Raw genomic sequence first — 6,746 nt, 5'->3', positions numbered from 1 at the left:
CTCTCTCTCTCTCTCTCTGTCAAATAAATAAATAAATAATCTTAAAAAAAAAAAGTGCTCAAGAAGAAACATGAAGTTCTTGGTCAGTGATGTTTTGTTTTTATTTTATTTTTTTTAATCTAATTTTTTACTTTATTCCTTGTATCAACAGATTAAGAAAGTGAAATTCTCCTACATGCTGATTTATAGATAATGTTTATAAGCAGTACACAAAACACTGTTTCACAGAGTAATATTCAGTGATCCCTTTAAATGCAGTTTTAATCCTTATTTTAAACTAAGTGCTATAATTTAATACAATAAGCTAAACACACACAAAACTTGTATATCCTGAACTACAAAAGTGGTTTCCATGGCCATATATGGTTTTAGTCAAGTACACATTTCCACAATGAACAAGTACTAACAAATACATTAATAAAACACTATCCCAAATGCTTATCCTGCCATCAGCTTTTTAAGCAATACCATTCCTACTACTGAAAGCATTTATTTCTAGAAGCTTTAATCTGACCTGGGAAAATTAGTTCTCTTAAAACTTGACAACTAGTACATTATAAGCCCAAAAGGTTTTAAATCAAAAGCCTTCCAATATGGAAGAATTCACATGAAACTTTTAGTTTAAAAAATAATCATTCTTGTAATCTAAAGAATATTAAAAAAAAACAAATATCTTAAATAAACATTCCTACAAAAGACTATTTTCTTTTATCATCTTCTCCTTAAAAAAAAAAAAGCAAACCAGTTCACTATCTTTTAATAATCTCTTAGACTACCGTAGTCTAAAAACTTTAGAATACATGGAACATGTCTTAGCAATCATAGTTGAAGATGCCCTATAGATTTCATATATTAAACAGCTATGGTATAGCCTACAAGGGCACAAATACACCCAATACATAAATACTACTTCATCACTTAGTCAAAAGTCAGAAGGAACCACATAGTTTGCAAGGTACTTCAACTTAAATGTGGTCATTAAAACCCAGTAAGTAATTCAAGTATAGTCCTATAAGGGCAGGCAATTCAAGGCTCAAATATCATTCTAAAATCGAAGACATGAAAATAAAAGCTGAAGACTTTTTGTTTCTCCATCTTGCATATACATGGCTAGATATTAGGACCCCAATGTGGAAAATAAAGTTATGATATATGGTTTCCCCAGAAGATAATGAAGCTTCAGAAAGTACAGAAGGTGTCAAGATCCATAGTTTGCTTCATCAAATGCTTTTCTAGCTCGTTTCAATTCTTCATTCATAGTAAGCAAGTCTTTAACCCTAGCAAACTTCCTTGGGTCCTTTCGAATCAAGAAGACGATATCTTCAACTTGTACCCGAACTTGTCTTCCAATTGACATTGCCTTGCGAGTCATTTCAGTGATGAACTCTATGACAAGGCCTTCAAGAATATCCACTGACTCAGTATAAGGATTCTGGTCATCCCCAAACCCATACATCATACATCACAATTCTTTAGAAAAAAGTCTCTTCCTTTTACCCTGTCAGCCTTCTGCACCTCCTTCAATTTCTTCATTTTCTTCCTCAAAAGTAGGGTCTTCCTCCTCGTCTGCCATGCCACCAGCCAGCCTACACGGCTCCGCCACCTCGCTCCTCTGTTTTTATTTTTATTTTTTAAAGATTTACTTATTTTAGAGAGAGAAAGAGAGCAGGGGGGAGGGGCAGAGGGAGAGAGACTCTTAAGCAGACTCCACACTTTGTACGGAGTCTGATTTCACAACCCTGAGATCACAGCCTGAGCCGAAACCAGGAGTCGGATGCTTAACCACCTGAGCCACCCAGGCGCACCGGGGAGTGGTGTTTTTACAAAGATATTTAAGAAACATCTCAATTCCAAGAATTGAGAGACAGCCCACTTCCATCCATGACCTTTCCTAGGTGGAGAGCTCAGATTCTAGAGCTGGCGACCTGGGTTTGTATCCCGGGTGACCCTAAGCAAGTTACTTGTCTTCCTACACACATTTCCCACTCTAGAAATTGAGAAAACAGTACCTATAGCATAAAGAATTTGTGAAAAGTAAATGAGACCATTCAAATATAGAGTTTAGACCAATGCCTGGTAACTAAGAAGCACTAGATACATACATTGGTGGTGGTGGTTGTTAAAAACTTGTTCTCCAGGACTCACTTCAAAGTGATCATGGTCAAACTAACCCTAATCATGAATGGACTATCTGCTCATCATTTAAGGAAGCAAATATTTGGACTGTTTTGTTTGTGTGTCATTAAGTTAGCAAATGAATGGTGAGCAATGGCTCTAGGTTTGGGGCTATTCCCTCCTTTAGAAAGTCATGGATGACTAAAAAGAACAAAGAATAGCCGCCCAAGGTTAATCATAATTGTATTCCACCATCGGTTCAGTAAATATTTTGGGGGTGCCTACCCTGTGCTCAGAGACACAACAAGGACAACCAAATAAATAACTTGCTCTCAAGGAGCTTACTTCCATTAGGGAAAGGAATAAACAAGCAAGATCATAACAGGTGCAGGGAATACTCGGACTAATATGAGGGCGTTAGGGGGGCAAGCAAGGGTGGAATGTCTTCGTGCAGCCTGGATCCTCGGGAAATGACAGCGTCCTTATCCCACTGGTGGAAGATGCAGACAACTAAAGCAAATCCTTGTTACCACGAAAAGGAGACTTGAATTTAGGCAAGAGTCTCTGTTCAGTGTTGTAGCTTTTCTACTAAAAATAAAAATGGACGGGTCAGTTTTTCAGGCAAGACAAGCCTTTGCAATGATTTAGTCATGTAGCCTCAATTTAATTATCTATTCCATTCCTCTGTAGCCTCCTCAAAAATTAAATATCTCGGGCGCCTGGGTGGCTCAGTTGGTTAAGCGACTGCCTTCGGCTCAGGTCATGATCCTGGAGTCCTGGGATCGAGTCCCGCATCGGGCTCCCTGCTCAGCAGGGAGTCTGCTTCTCCCGCTGACCCTCCCCCCTCTCATGCTCTCTCTATCTCATTCTCTCTCAAATAAATGAATAAAATCTTTAAAAAAAAATTAAATATCTCACTTTTCTGATAGTCAATTTTGCTTCCAAGTAATAAGATCACATCGATAACTAAAACTAATACAGAAACCAAAAATTTCATTTTAGTCAAAAATATCCAATCTCCACAACAATTCTGTAGTAGCCAGCGTATCTTCTGATGGACTGGACTAAAGGGAAACCAGAAATTAAAGGAGACATAAAGAGGTCCAAATCATACTCTTCTTGGGCCTTCAGCTCCCACATAATAGAGAATTCTGGTTAGGCAATTTATTAATCAGGTTAAGCTGAACTATTCTAAAAAGGTATTACAAACCTCCAAATCTCAGTGGCTTAACATGGCAGTAATTTATTTCTTTGCTCATGTAAAGTTCAGTGAGGACAAGCAATTCCCTGAGGTAAGTTTTCTTTCACATGGTGACTTAGAAATGCAGGTTCCCTCCTTCATGGTTTCTAGGATATGTGGAGCAGAGCCCGAGAGAGTGACAAGAGCTCACACCTCCTCTTAATTGCGTCTGACTAAAGGAAACACATATCTCTTCTTTTCACTCTCTGTTGGCCAAAACTAGAGACATGGCTTCAACCTCCAGGCAAGGAGGCTAGAAAAAGTAGAGGAGGACATGCAATATTTGGGGAGATTTGCCACCTCTTTTGGCATATGCAGTTCTTGCTAAAATCAAATTTATGCTGCGGGTATTTGGCTACCTTGGAAATTCAACCTCAGTCAGATGCAGGCACGCCAGCCTCAACATTCCACAGTTTAAGAATTTCCACTTGGGGCGCCTGGGTGGCTCAGTTGGTTAAGCGACTGCCTTCGGCTCAGGTCATGATCCTGGAGTCCCGGGATCGAGTCCCGCATCGGGCTCCCTGCTCGGCAGCGAGTCTGCTTCTCCCTCTGACCCTCCTCCCTCTCATGCTCTCTGTCTCTCATTCTCTCTGTCTCAAATAAATAAATAAAATCTTAAAAAAAAAAAAAAAAAGAATTTCCACTTGTCTATGTTTAAAACCTATGTAAGGCTTCCTTATAAGGAGAGAACACCCTGGTACATGAATAAAGTGTTCATAGAAAGCCAAGTACATCATGACTTTTTTCTAGTCATGTTACACCTGGTTGTCCTTGGAAAAGCCTTCAGTTCTTGGAGTACATATAGAAGAAAGGCCTTCAGGAAATAGAATCACAGTAGTAAATCTGATTTAGGAAAGATATGTGACTGAGAAATATGAAATCATCCTAATATCACTGAGAGAGGCAACTTTACTGACCCTTTCACTCTTTTTTTTTTTTTTTTGGTTGTGTTTTTTAATGGCAATTCCTGACCTCCAGGTTTCTTTTCAATTCCTTTCTACCCTAACTACTTCTGCCATCATCTGGACAACCTGAATCCATAAAGGAGACTTATTTAACAGGGAGGCTCCCATTTCCAAGACTTTCTGAACTTCAGTTACCTCCTTAAGCTCCATCCACTTCAATCACCCATAGGTGTATGGCTCAAATCCTGTGAAAAGAATAATTCAGTTGCTCAAGATCTCAGTCTTCAAGTATGGTTTTCTGTTCTTATGGTACACTCATTCCATTAATCCCTGCACCCATTTTACCACATTTTTGTGGCATCCAGCCCCTTCATGCCTGCCTTGGGAAGTAATGAGCTTCTTGTCTCTATAGATGTTCAGAAGAAAAGGATCATCGTTTGTCAGGGAGAAAAGACACCGCTACCCTGGCCTTTTGAGAAAGTTTTGTTGCTCTAATATTTGGAGGGATATGAAGTTCAAAGACATATTGCAGCTGTGATTTAAATGCTAGATTCTAGTAGTTACAGGGGCCTAACCCTCCAATAAGTGTTTTGTGTTTAAATGACCAAGGTTCCAAATTGGGCACTAAATAATCACAGAATAATTAAAGTGGTAAATACTGAAAAACTGTAGCACTGTGTATCAATTTAAATAACCTGAATAATGTTACAGCCGGTGCCTTGAAAATGCAAGACATACAATGACATACAAGAGACTATAATTAGTGTAATACCCAATTTATGGAAGGAAATGGTGCTACTCAAAAATCATATACAGTGTTTAGGTTAAGACTTACTAGGGAGAAAAAAAAAGAGAGACTTATTAGGGCTATCACATCAGCTTCAAATCTAATATGCTGAGGTAAATTGGAACTTGCCTCAGTTTTCAGACTCAATTTAGATGGGACTCATTAGAAGAATCTTATTTGTTGTAATAAGAATGGATAATACAAGAAAACCAATCCTAAAGTTGAAAATTAAGTGAAAGCAACAACAAGCCAAATATATTGAACAAACGTGTAACCAATCTGAAATCTGTAATGGTAATCTCTAGACAGCTGAGATGAAAATACTCTTGCATAGAAATTCTACATTTATTGGACTTGGGAGTATGTCATCAAGGCAGGCAATCATAACTATCCATCTTTATTTAACTTTAATAGGTCAAATAAGGGAATATTTTATGCACCAAAGATTGTCACAGACATTGGTTACCAACTGATAGAATCAAGTGGTAGAATGTTAGAAGAGAGTCTCAAAAATCTTAGGACAATCTAATATACCTTTGTAATTATTTTTCTCTTCCTCAGGGAACAAAAGGAAGTTAATAGACTGTAACCATAGTTTGCAAGCAAGTTAAAAGAAGATTTATGTGCCTGTTTTCCAGAAGATAAATACACTGAGGGAGGAGAAAATGTAACATCTGCCAAATACCTTGCTCAAAGCTCTTTGTTAGAAGACTGTGCTGACTTCCTCTCTATAATTCTTCTAGAAAAGAGAGAGACTCTCATCTCGCATTGTCCTGGATAAGACAATTATTATTGACAGACACAGGGGACCCAAATTTTTGTTCTGAAGAAGGTCTGAAAAAGAATCAGGCTACCTCCCCACTACTACTGTCATACTGGAATGGCCAATGCATTTTTTTTTAAGATTTTATTTATTTATTCATTTTAGAGGGTGGGGGAGCATGAGCTGGGGCAGGAACAAAAGGGTAGGGAGAGGGAGGGGGAAAGAATCTCAAGCAGACTCTGCACAGAGCTGGATGCGGGGCTTTATCTCACCACCTTGAGATCATGACCATGAGATCATGACCTGAGCTGTGTCCCAGAGTCAGATACTTAACCGACTGTGCCACCCAGGCGCGTCAACGAGAACAGTGAACGAAACCTTTCTACTATATCCCATCAGCCAGCAAGCTCTGCCTCCTTGGTTCCAGAGCTAGTCAGATCTTTAAATCTCACTTTTGACGGAAAGCTGGAAGCCAGATAGACGGTATAAGAACATTTCTTAGCACTGTATTTGATAGTGGAGAAAGAGATGACAAAACCCTTTGACTTAGAGCCCTAAAATAGCCATCTCCTTGCAAGGAAACCATATCAGTCAATAACTTCTAACTCTGTCTTCAGAGACACTTTCTAATTTTGGAAAAGTTCTAAGACACTTTATTCAGTGGTCAACTGGACAAGTAACTGGTAAGTTTCCTTGTGACTCTAGAGCATTACGTGTGCGCTTATATGGCTAGCTGTATGTCCAGCCACTGAAATAGTACCTCACTCAAATGTTCAAAGGATAGGAAGGGAAATGCAGTGAGAACAGCTTTAGCATTTCCACAAAAGAGAAGTTGATCTTTATCATCTGATGTGCAATCAGACACTGCACTGATTTTTTCCACTCATTACCTTTTCAGCAAGAATCCTAAATTGATGTTTAAGGATCACTACTGTT

General features: G+C 38.7%; 1 pseudogene; it reads right to left on the bottom strand.

Moving 5' to 3' along the window:
* Positions 1–701: 701 nt before the first annotated feature.
* On the bottom strand, positions 702–1,594 carry LOC123834628 (transcription initiation factor TFIID subunit 13-like; annotated as a pseudogene).
* Between the last annotated feature and the right edge of the window lie 5,152 nt (positions 1,595–6,746).

The sequence above is a fragment of the Mirounga angustirostris genome, unplaced genomic scaffold (genome assembly GCF_029215605.1).
Source record: "Mirounga angustirostris isolate CCGP_5_RB_7025 unplaced genomic scaffold, mMirAng1.0.hap1 SCAF_1, whole genome shotgun sequence".
NCBI lineage: Eukaryota > Metazoa > Chordata > Mammalia > Carnivora > Phocidae > Mirounga > Mirounga angustirostris.
Note: the sequence above shows the minus strand (reverse complement) of the source record. Positions and strands in the feature narration are given on the sequence as shown.